Source organism: Emydura macquarii, unplaced genomic scaffold (assembly GCF_026122565.2).
Source record: "Emydura macquarii macquarii isolate MOO-44397 ecotype Brisbane River unplaced genomic scaffold, CSIRO-AGI_Emac_v2 contig_1939, whole genome shotgun sequence".
Lineage (NCBI taxonomy): Eukaryota > Metazoa > Chordata > Testudines > Chelidae > Emydura > Emydura macquarii.
The window spans coordinates 18884-31164 of record NW_027132076.1 but is presented as its reverse complement, the minus strand read 5'-3'; the positions used below and the strand labels follow the sequence as shown (position 1 = coordinate 31164).

The following is a 12281-nucleotide window of genomic DNA, read 5'->3' as shown; positions in this document are numbered from 1 at the left end:
AGTTTCTATAACAAGCTCCATGTGCCCTTTAGCGCTAACCCAAGCTAAGCAGCTGGGATCTTGCTTACAGCTAGAGACAACTTGCTTCTCCCCCCCAACCTCCCCGGCAAGTCCCAGCAGCGCAGAGGTAGATACGGTTCCTTCGTGTTGGGGGTTTGTGTCCCACCTCCTGCCTTGTGCTCGGAGCTGCTGGAGATCAGCACTTCACACGCGTTAATGCCACTCTGCTCTGGTGTTACAGTCACAGGCGCCCAACACACACACTCCAACATCACCTTACAACGTGGGATACGGGTGTCAGAACCGAGATTAATCCCGCTGCAGCTTACACGCATTCAATACAGGCTGGGCATGTTCCTATCATTCTAATAGCTACTTTGGCACACGGGTGAGCCAGCCTGATCCCAGCTGTGTGTTTCTCAGTGACCCATGGGGCCACGGGGACATTGTCATGAGCTGGCACCTGGCCTGCCTGTGTCACACCTACCCACTCCCTGCCTTCTTTTAAGCCACCTGGCGCCAGGCAGGGACTGAGCAGACATTTCTCCCCTTACGCCTACATACCAAGACTTGGACAGCTCACATTCCGGGGTGCAAGCCAGACCAGCGAGGGGCCCTCTCTTGCCCTGCACCCTGGGGTGCCGTACACTGCCTTGCTGAAGTAGCTCCCACCTTCCCCCCCCCCCCCAAACAGCCTTCCAGCATGTAAGCCATGCCCTGAGTGGGTGAGACTGCAGCCTGGCAGTCACACTTGGGTTTTCACCAGCCTTGGTCAGTGACCCCAACACAATGGATTTCCCCCACAAAATGTATGTTCTAGACTGCCCAACCCTCTCCTGGACAGTCCAGAGATATTACAGCTGTTTTTCCTTTAAAGCAGCAATACACAACAACTTGCACCACAAATGGAGTTACCCAAACAATTTAATGTAAGCCCTCTGCAATAGATTAAACAAAACAAAACAAAAGACGACAGGATTTTCAGTGAGTAGAAGCAGAGACAATAAACAAAGATCCGGCACTTTCTAGCACTACAACAAACGATGCTGGATTCACCGACAGTTTTCTACAATAAAAAGCTTTCCTGGGGTGGTGCTAGGACAGTGAAAGCTGAGGCTGGCGTCATGCCTCTTTCCTCAGGCAGAGTCCCTGGTGCAGCTGGGGCTGGGCTGGAAAGGCTGATTTGAGCAGTTTTAGTGGCAGACGAAAGAGGTAGCAGAGGTGGGTGTGCAAAATGTGCAAATGGTCAGTTTGGGGGAAAACTAGAAAAGCCGTGTTCTGCCCAGGGATGCTCAGCCCATTCCCTGCTCTTCTGGAATGGATCAGACAGGATGTTGAAGGGAGATCACTGGCAGGTGTTTCCAGCACGAATCCTACAATACTCTTGTTATGAGCCCCCATCCGCAGCTGGCTCCTTTGCTTTTGTGAACACATCGGATTTGGTGCAGATCAGTATCTCCCACTGGTGCACAATGAGATCCTGACCCTACCCAGATTGTTCAGATTCTGGCAAATTCTGCTCACCCCCCACTCCCTCCCCACCCTGGTCCCATCCTGTCTACACAATAGCCACAGGCTGCGCTGGGAGAAGGCCCAGCACCACTCCTTGGGCAGGCCGGGATCTCCTCTCCCCCAGATCACCAGCCTCTGGCTCCAGGTGTGTTAGCATCTGTCCCAGTGAGGGAGAACACACGCCCCACCCACCAGAGTAGAGGGCTGTGGGACACGACACCAGCATCAGCCCAGCAGAGCTCTGATGGGCAGCGATGCAGAACGTTCTGCTGTGGTGGGTCCCCACAGGGCAGCAGAAGTCAAGGTTAACACCCCACTGAGATGCATGGACCAGTGCCCCCCCCCCATGCTACTGTCTCAGGCTTTCTGCAGACTCAGGCAGGCATCGCTGGGTTGGTGATTCTCTGGGGGAGGCAGGGCGGGTTTCAGAGCCCACACAGCTGTTTTTAGCACCGTAGCACAAGGTCTTGTTATGAGACGCAATCCGCAGCCGGCTCCTTTGCTTTTGTGAATGCAGCGGGCTTGGTGCAGATCCAGCATCTCTCACCGGTGCACAGTGAGCTGCTGTCCCTACCCTGATCATTCAGATACGCGCAGTCACCGCCTCCTCCTACCCAGAACCTGCAAGACAGAAGCCACAGAGCTGGTGGCAGGTCGGAGTTGGGCGTTTGCCATCAGTCCGGACAGGAGGAGACATTCCCGCAGTGCAGGGAGCTGCTGCATTCACAGCCTCTCAGGATTCCCCTTCCTGCAGCAGCAACAGGCCCCAGTCCAGCCCCCGGCAGAAGGGGGCAGGTAGAAAGGGGGCAGTGGGGCAGCAGGGCCAAAAAAGGTTCTACGATGACTGGCCTCCACGGAGCCTTTACGCTGGGTGGTTCTATTAACTCCACTTCCTGCCTAAAAGCCCACATGGCTATTTTTAGCACCGTAGCACATGTCTGTAGCCCCAGCTCTGAGGCTCGCTGCCGTGGGTGGTTATTTGCAGTGTAGACACGCGCTGAGTGCTCAGGACGTTAGCGCTACGTCTGCAGTGCGGGGGGAGCACGGCTCTCAGCCCAGAGAGACAGGCTGGTGCTAGCTCGACTTCAGCTAGTGGCAAAAACTGTGTTGTGGCTGTTGTGGCACAGGTGAGGCTGGTGTTAGCCACCTGCTCTTTGACCCTAGGGCCTGGCAGGATTGGCTGCCCAAGCTGGCACCTGTGCACAACACCACACTGCTAGCTGTGCCTATCTGCCCGGGCTGGGGGCACGGTACCAGGCACAGTGCAGACAGATCCCCAGGCAGCCTTGCTAACACACACCCCGTGACGCAATCACACAGCCAGGCTGCTGCCTACACCAGGGCATTCTGGCTGGAAGACGTGAAAGTATTTGACTGGGATCAAACAACAGGTCATCCACTGACCAGCTTCCTCAGCCTCCTCTGGGCCCATTTCCCAGCTTCTCACCCGCCACAAAGGGCTTTTTATAAAATGCCGTTCAGCTGTAACACACCAGAACAGCCGCAGGGGGTCAGAGCAAGGGTCCATCCAGCCCAGTGATGTCCTGTCTGCAGACACCGGCCAGTGCTACATGCTACAGAGGGAATGAACAGAACAGAACAGGGCAATTATCGAGTGATCCATCCCCTGTCGTCCAGTCCCAACTTCTGGCAGTCAGAGGTTTAGGGACACCCAGAGCATGGGGCTGCGTCTCTGAACACTGGGCTAATAGGAGCTGGCAGACCTGTCCTCCATGAACTGAGCTAATTCTTGCTTGACCCAGTTATACTTTTGGCCGTCACAACATCACCCGCAACAAGTCCCACGGGCTGCAGACAGCGGGGATCCACAGCCCGGGAATTCATAGAGAGGGAGAGAGACTCACGAGTGGTTGAATTTGGTGCCATTGGCCCATTTCCAGGGCTGCCCCGGGTCCCTCCGGAGGCTGATCCAGTAGTCAAATTTCCCTTTGTGGTGCACCATGAAATCCTACAAACAGCAGAGGGAGAGGCGGGGTCAGAGCCCGGACCCTGCTGCTGCCCCAGGCTCTGTGCAGGGAATCCCAGTCCTACACTGACGGGCTGTTTCCAGGAAGTGGCTGGGGATTTTCTCCTCCCTCTGGCACAGCTCTGGGTAATTCAGTATTAACCCTCCCGCTCCAAACAGCTCCCAGCACCCCGATTTCCTCTGGGCTGGGGCAGCTGTTGGGTGCTGCTGAGTCTAAGCTGTTCCCTCCACCCCCCCATGGAAGGCCACGTTCTGTGCCAAAGCCTCCCCTGACAGAGCAGCTGAGTACCTCTCACCATCGCAGGGGAAGTGGGGAGATGATCTCACTGGGGGATGCTGGGAGAGGCCAGGACTGAGCAAAGACGCCCTCCCCCTTCCCCATCCTCAGCCAGGAGAGGACAGGCCGAGAGGAGGCAGGGGCTGCCTTTCCCCTATACAGGAGCAGCACTGGCTGTGTCGAGCTGGCTTCTCAGTCCCCCTTCAGCCCAACAGGCCAGGAGACGCCCCAGCCAGCCCAGCCCCAGAGGGGGACAGTCTCCCTGTCGAGAGGTGATCCCTGCGGTACATTGCCTCTGGCCTCACAGCACGAGGGGGGTCACAGCTGCTCCTCGCACCACAGGGGCAGAGCCCAGCTCCTACTGCAGCAGCAGCCACTGAGGTAAGGCACAGTCCATTGCAACTAGTGTCTCTTACCATGTCCTGCCCGGTGTCGATCCCAGCCAGGGAGGCACCCAGTGCAGAGCAGTGCTTCTGGCTGGAGGCCCAGTCCCCTTCGCCCTCTGAGAAGTAGTAACATTTCCCTCGGTATCCGATCCAGCCGCCAGGCACATATCCGGGCATGCAAGGGGGCCCAGATCAGCTGACAGATGCTCACTTCCCTGCACTGAGAAGGAGACAGTAACATGGTGTGAGAGCGGGACCTGCAGCCCGGCCGTGAGAAGAACACGGGGAAATGAACCCTGGTGCCCCAGGCTTCGGAGACTCCTCGAAGCTCTGGCAGGTGCTGGGGGCGTGAGGGAGCCAGGAGCACACTGGGAATCCAGCCCCCGAGGGGGTTACCTGACCCTGGTCTCACTCTCTCGGGTCACATTCAGTAGGGATGCAGCTGACAAACAGCCCCTGGTTGGAGGCCCAGCACAGAGAGCTGGGCCCGGCTCAGTGCTACAGCAGGGCGTGGGCAGGGAGCTGCAGAGGGAGGGGGCAGTGAGCAGGGACCAATAATTAAGGGGTAAGATGCTGATGTCAACATGATCCGCATTTTGCACCACACTAACACTAACACCATCGCTGGTTTTAAACCTTCCCCTGTGGCCGGGACACTCGTGGCTGGGAGAACGTTAGCAGCTGTGGTCGTGCTGATGGACGAAAGAGCAGGTCGTGCACAAGGCACGTACGTCCCTGCAGACTCCATGGGGCAGTGCCCCGTGAGCACTAGTCACGGAGCAGGGCAGTCGGTGCAGCAGATGCTCCATGGTGCTGCTCAGGGTGTGATTTGTGTCACTCATTTTAGGGAGCAACGGCAGCTGCGCGGGGCACAATTACACACGCTGTGCAGAGCACTGGGCATGGCAACACACAGGCCCCTTGGAGAAAAGCTGCCAGGCCGGCTGGGCCCCTTCCAGTGCTGCCTTGGAGGGAAAGGGCACAGCAAGGGCATTTCACTCCTGGGAGCCTCTGACTGGTGCCATCTCTGCCATCTGACCCACTGAGTTCTGGGGGGGTCCCTGCACCGCCAGCTGTGGAACCCCCAGGTCACAGATCTCACCTTCCACTGTGTGAGCCAGCACAGCCCATTGCAATAGGCAGGCAGGACGGCAGGGAGCTGGGATTCACAGCCCCCGTGCAGAGGGCAGTGAGGCAGTTACATCAGTGCAGACCCTGGCACAGACGTGCTGGAGCAGCGTGTCCTGCTCTGGTAACTTGCTGCAGCCAAATGAACCAGGGCAAGCCCCTCTCATCTACGTTAGCTGCACCAATTGAAGTGTATCACTGCTGCCACAGCGGTGCCGGTGCAGACAGACCTGGACTGATCCCCTCTCCCAGCTGCTAAACCCTCCTGGGGAGCCACTGATCAGATCCCAGGACAACAGCTAAATCCCAGCCCCCGACAGTCTTACAGCCCCCCCGGCCCCAGGCTATGGCAGATACAGCCGGGGTCACGTTCCCACGAACAGCCGCCCTCTGAACTAGACGCACTGTCTGGGCAGGCGGGGAAGCCAATAGCGCTACGGGCCCTGCCCGGCCGAGGTGGCTCCGTGGTGGGTTTCTGCACTGCGGTGATGGAGGTGTCTGTGCTGCGTTCCACGGCTCAGTGCAGTCACTGCAGCAAAGCACCTGCCAGCCCGGCCGGGCCATGACCCGGGGAGGCAGGAAGGCCAGGCTGGTGCCTCAGGGGGACACGCTGCAGGCAAAGGGCCCGGCTCACTGCAGCCCTGCACCTTGCCCCGTCAGTCACCAACACTGTGCATGGGAACAAGTGACTGTGCCTGGGACACGGCAATAGCCACTGGGACCCAAAGTGCTCAGAGAGCTGCTGGGGGAAGGAACGTGAGTCAGATCGTCCTGTCACAGAGCCCAGGTGCAGGGGCTGGGAGGGGCAGGAGGAGGGTCTTGGAGGAACATCCCCCAGGAATCCTCTGTCCCAGGGGCAGGACAGGCCAGGAGAGATGCAACTGGGAGGGGGGAGGGGAGGACTGAGAACTCACCTGCCAGGACAATAACAGCGACAAGGAGAGCTGAGAACACGAGTGTGAGGGCAAGTGCGAGGGCAATGGTACGTTTCTTGAAGTTACGTTTCCTGCCGTTACCATGAGGATCTGAAAGAGAAAAAGACTCATCAGCCAGGGCTGCGAGGACCTGATTCTCATGGGAGACTTCACTCACCGTGACATCTGCTGGAAGTGCAATACAGCAGAGCACGGACAATCCAGGAAGTTTTTGGAGAGTGTTGCAGAGAACTTCCTGGTGCAAGTGATGGAGGAACCAACTTGGGGCCGAGCTTCTCTTGACCTGCTGCTCACAAACAGGGAAGATTTGGTAGGGGAAGTAGAAGTGGGTGGCAACCTAGGCAGCAGTGACCATGAGATGGTAGAGTTCAGGATCCTGACAAAAGGAAGAAAGGAGAACAGCAGGATACGGACCATGGACTTCAGAAAAGCGGACTTTGACTCCCTCAGGGAACTGATGGGCAGGATTCCCTGGGAGGCTAATATGAGGGGGAAAGGAACCCAAGAGAGCTGGCTGTATTTTAAAGAAACCTTATTGAGGGCACAGGAACAAACCATCCCGATGTGCAGAGAGAATAGCAAATATGGTAGGCGTCCAGCTTGGCTTAACAAAGATGTCCTTGGTGAACTTAAACGCAAAAAAGAAGCTTACAAGAAGTGGAAGCTTGGTCAGAAGACTAGGGAAGATTATAAAAACACTGCTCGAATATGCAGGAATGAAATCAGGAAGGCCAAAGCACAACTGGAGTTGCAGCTAGCAAGGGACGTGAAGGGGAACAAAAAGGGTTTCTACAGGCATGTTGCCAACAAGAGGAAGATTAGGGAAAGTGTGGGCCCCTTAGAGAATGAGGGAGGCGACCTAGTGACGGAGAATGTGGAGAAAGCTGAGGTACTCAATGCCTTTTTTGCCTCTGTCTTCACAAACAAGGTCAGCTCCCAGACTGCTGCACTGGGTGGCACAGAATGGGAAGGAGGTGAACATCCCGCAGTGCTGAAGGAACAGGTCCAAGACTATTTAGAAAGATTGGACATACACAAGTCCATGGGGCCGGATGCAATGCACCCGAGGGTGCTGAGGGAGTTGGCTGAGGTGATTTCAGAGACATTGGCTATTATCTTTGAAAGCTCGTGGCAACAGGGGGAGATCCCTGAGGACTGGAAAAAAGCAAATATAGTGCCCATCTTCAAAAAAGGGAGGAAAGAGGATCCAGGGAACTACAGACTGGTCAGCCTTATCTCAATCCCTGGAAAAATCCTGGAGCAGGTCCTTAAGGAATCCATTTTAAGGCACTTGGAAGAGAAGAAGATGATCAGGAACAGTCAACATGGTTTCTCCAAGGGAAAGTCATGCCTGACCAACCTGATTGCTTTCTATGATGAGGTGACTGGCTCTGTGGATGTAGGGAAGGTGGTGGATGTGATATACCTTGACTTTAGCAAAGCTTTTGATACTGTCTCTCACAGTATTCTTATCAGCAAGTTAAAGAAGTCTGGGTTGGATGAATGGACTATAAAATGGATAAAGAACTGGCTAGAGCATAGGGCTCAACGAATAGTGATCAATGGCTCCATGTCTAGCTGGCAACCGGTCACAAGCGGAGTTCCCCAGGGGTCGGTCCTGTGGCTGGTGTTGTTCAACATGTTTATTAATGATCTGGAGGATGGGGTAGATTGCACCCTCAGCAAGTTTGCGGATGGCACTAAGCTGGGGGGAATGGTAGATACCCTGGAAGGTAGGGATAGGATACAGAGTGACCTAAACAAACTGGAGGATTGGGCCAAAAGAAATCTAATGAGGTTCAACAAAGAAAAGTGCAGAGTCCTCCACTTAGGAAGGAAGAATCCCATGCACAGCTATAGACTGGGGACCGACGAGTTAGGCACCAGTTCTGCAGAAAAGGACCTGGGGGTAAAAGTGGATAAAAAGCTGGATATGAGTCAGCAGTGTGCCCTGGTTGTCAAGAAGGCTAATAGCATATTGGGCTGCATTAGGAGGAGCATTGCCAGCAGGACGCAGGAAGTGATTATTCCCCTCTATTTGACATTGGTGAGGCTGCATTTGGAGTATTGTGTCCAGTTTTGGGCCCCCCACTACAAAAAGGATGTGGACAAGTTGGAGAGAGTGCAGCGGAGGGCAACAAAAATGATTAGGGGGCTGGAGCACAGGACTTATGAAGAGAGGCTGAGGGAACTGGGCTTGTTTAGTCTGCAAAAGAGAAGAATGAGGGGGGATTTGATAGCGGCCTTTAACTACCTGAAAGGGGGTTCCAGGGAGGATGGGGCTAGGCTGTTCTTGGTGGTGGCAGATGATAGACCAAGGAGCAACGGTCTCAAGTTGCAGTGGGGGAGGTCCAGGTTGGACATTAGGAAAAAGTTTTTCACTAGGAGGGTGGTGAAGCACTGGAATGGGTTACCTAGAGAGGTGGTGGGATCTCCATCCTTAGAGGTTTTTAAGCTGAGGCTTGACAAAGCCCTGGCTGGGATGATATAGCTGAGGTTAGTCCTGCTTTGAGCAGTGGTTTGGACTAGATAACCTCCTGAGGTCCCTTCCAACTCTAATATTCTATGATTCTAAGAAGGAACCGTATCTCTCTCTGCGCTGCTTGGACGTGCCGGGGAGGCTGGGGGGGAGAAGCAAGTTGTTTCTAACTGTAAGCAAGATCCCAGCTGCTTAGCTTGGCTCAGCCCTAAAGCACACATGAAGCTTGTTATAGAAACTTCCATTACCTTAGAAACTGAAGATTGTAACTTGTGTGTGTAGATCTGTTTACCTGCTTGAACAACAATCACTTTGTCAATAACAAATCCTTGGCTACAAGCGCTGTCTGTCTTTGGTATGAGATCTAAGGTGCAGTTGACCTGGGGTAAGTGGTTGGACCTCTAGGACTGGGGGTAACCTGAATGTTGCTGTATTCTAGGTGTAAGGGACCTTCTATCACAAAAGGAGGCTTACCTGGGTGGCGAGACAGATCTGAGCACCACAGGGACTGTATGTCTCGGGTTAGGCTGTGACAGGACCTGAGGAGTTCGCACTTGATCACTGATGGTGAAATCTCAGTCTAGATCTCAAACACTTTGGGGTTTGTGCTTTGGTTCCCAGCACTCTGCCCTGAGCTGGCCCTCGCTCTCAGGACACTGCAGACAGCACGATAGCAGGGCCCTGGCTCCAGTTCCCGCCTTGCTGAGCCAGCCCAGAGGAAGTTTGGGGACCGAGGTCTCAAGTCATTTTTGAGCACAAATACCAGGCATCCTACTACATCCTACACAACTGAGGGGGGGTGAGGGTGAAGGTGCATTGTATTTTTCCCAATTATCTCGCTGAACTAGAGGTGAGCTTCTCTGGCCTGTGTTACGTGGAAGGTCCGGGTAGATAGCCATAGTGGTCCGTTATGACCGTGAAACCTCGGACTTCCGATTTTGGTCTTGGGAAGAATGAGAAGCTGAGAGGTGGCTGTGGATAACCATGCAACCGTTCATTTCCCTACCTCTGCACTTTCTTAGCTGCTGTAGGAAACAGTTCTTGTTTCCTGGTGCTAACAAGCTGTGATCAACCCAAGTGCACTGAGTGGGCCAGAGGACGGTTCTGTCTTGAGAACATTATTTTTATTTATGCAGGACTGAAGGGCTCGAATGTATATGGAGCAGGGGAAAAGATGGAGAATCTAATTAGCCAGACTGGAGCAGGGACATGGAATCAGTGTTAAGGGGCACATGAATATGTAATATATTGCACTCTGCAAAGGGCTTTAATTGTTCATAATCAGGGGTTGAGTGGTTATGGCTAGAAATCCAAGATTTCTAAATCCAAGGATGCCAAGAAGCTGGACCTCTTTGGCCGCAAGGCCTATACAATGGCGTCTCTGCAGCTGAGGATCGCCAACCGCCAGGCGCTCCTAGGGAGGTACAACCTCAACCTATGGTCCTCGCTGCAGAGGCTTGCTGAGGTCCTTCCACAGGTCCTGACCCAGGACAAGACTGCGGACTTTATGGCGGTGATAGAGGAAGGGGCTGCAGTGGCGGGAGCAGCCCTGAACTCTTCCAGCGACGCGGCGGACGCCGCCAGTCAGGCCATAGCATCGGCCATCGCTATGAGGAGGGCCTCGTGGCTTCAGTCCTCGGGTCTGTCCCAAGAAGCCCAGCGTACCATCCAGGATCTCCCCTTCGATGGAGCTGGGCTTTTTGCGGACAGCACTGATGACAAGCTGCACGCCCTCAAAGATTCGAGGGCCACGCTATGCTCCCTGGGGATCTACACCCCTCAGGCTGCAAGGCATCAGGATCGCCCTCAGGGCCAGAGGCAGCCTCAACAGCCGCCAAGGCAGCCCCCTAGACCCGCCCAACTCAGAAGGGGTCGGGAGAGGTTTAGAGTCCCTAACCGCCGTAATCATTCGGGGTCTTCGGCGGGGACCCGTGGCTCGAATAAGGGCCAGAATAATAAAAAGCCTTTTTGATGGTACGCAAAGGGGGTGGTACTCTCACTTACCCCCTGCCTTGCGACCGACTCTTTGCCCACAGATTACGGCCGTACTACGCCCGTTGGCAAAGTATCATGTCGGACCGATGGGTCCTTGGTATAGTCCGCAGGGGATATGCACTACAACTCACGGCCTTCCCCCTGGACTCCCCTCCGGTCCAGTCTTCCATCAGGGATCCACTACACCTGCAACTCCTCACTCAGGAAGTTTGCTCCCTCCTCCAGCTGGGGGCAGTGGAGGAGGTCCCACCAGGGGAAAGGGGACAAGGGTTTTACTCCGGATACTTCTTGATCCCCAAGGCCAAAGGGGGCCTGAGGCCCATTCTGGACCTCCGCCGTCTGAACAAGTTTCTTTCTGGGGCCGCTGAGCGAGTTTCGGGGGGGGGGGGAGGGCAGAGGAGGACCTGTCATGGGGCAGTGACTCACTCACAGCTGCTGCGCTTCCTCCCTCCTCCCAGAAAAGCACATTTCGGTGACCTGCAGTAACCTACATTCCAGCGTCATCGGTCCCCCGCCGGCCGGGCCAATCAGCGAGCAGCCTCTTCCCCAGGGCATGAAGCGAACTGAGGCGGCGGCGGCGGCGACTATAAATGCGGCGGGCGCGGGTTGCTTTAACCCATTTACACTGGCTCCGGGGCACGGTGTCTGTCCGACGCTGTAGCCCCCCCTCCCGACCAGCACCCTGGGCAGCAGGTAAGTCCTGGGGCAGAGCCAGGGAGGATGCTGATGGGCGGCGGCAAAGTTCCCACCACCGCCGCCGCCTGGGGCGAAGCCTGTCTGGGCGGGGACAGGACCTGCCCCGGACAGAAGCCGGGAGCAAAAGCGCCGCTGCCGCTGCCTGGGGAAGCCACAAGGGGGGAGCCCGACACCGCTGCCAGAACTGGGGGCCGATGGGCGGCAGGCCAGGACCGGGACTGCAGGGCGGTGCAGGGGTCTGGCGGCAGGATCGGGACTGGCTGCCATTGGCTGCAGGCTGGGCCGGGCCCGGCCCCCCCGCCCCCAACCCCACCCGTGGCCCGGCGGCGCTCACCAGCTGCCTGCCCCGCTTCGGGGCTGCTCCCTGCCCGGCTTCTGCCGCGGCTCTGCTCTGGGACTGCCCCCGCACGTCCCTTCGGGGGCTTAGGGCAGGGGTGCTGCTGGGGCTCAGGGTGCCCAATTCTCCAGCCAGGGCCTCCAAACCACCTCCACCCCTAGCCCAGCCGGGCTCCTCCGGGACTTACCTGCTGCCGGGCAGCCTGGGGTCGGAGGGGCTCTCACCGACATAATAAAAGCACCTAAAGGAGCCGCGGTAGTTCTGTTCAGGGTCACTGTATTTGAGGGTGGGGTGCACTCATTTGCTCCCCTTCCCTTGGGGATGTGTATGAAGCACTAGTTAGAGCGGTACAGAGGTATAAATAAAGCTGATCAGGTCTCTAAGAATAGAGATGCGGGAGGGGGAAGACATGGCTGATTTTATTTTCCTGAAGCAGTGCACAGCTCCCAAAGGTGGGGTGAATGCTGTTTTGGGGAAAGCAGTGAAAGTGACCACAGTGAAACTGACTAGACAGAGGCTGTCAGTGCACAAAGATAAAATGGAGAACTG

The 12281-nt window shown here is 56.0% G+C and overlaps 1 pseudogene; it reads right to left on the bottom strand.

The window, feature by feature from the left end:
* Window positions 1-1982: 1982 nt before the first annotated feature.
* Window positions 1983-9603, bottom strand: LOC137159815 (C-type lectin domain family 2 member D-like; annotated as a pseudogene).
* Between the last annotated feature and the right edge of the window lie 2678 nt (window positions 9604-12281).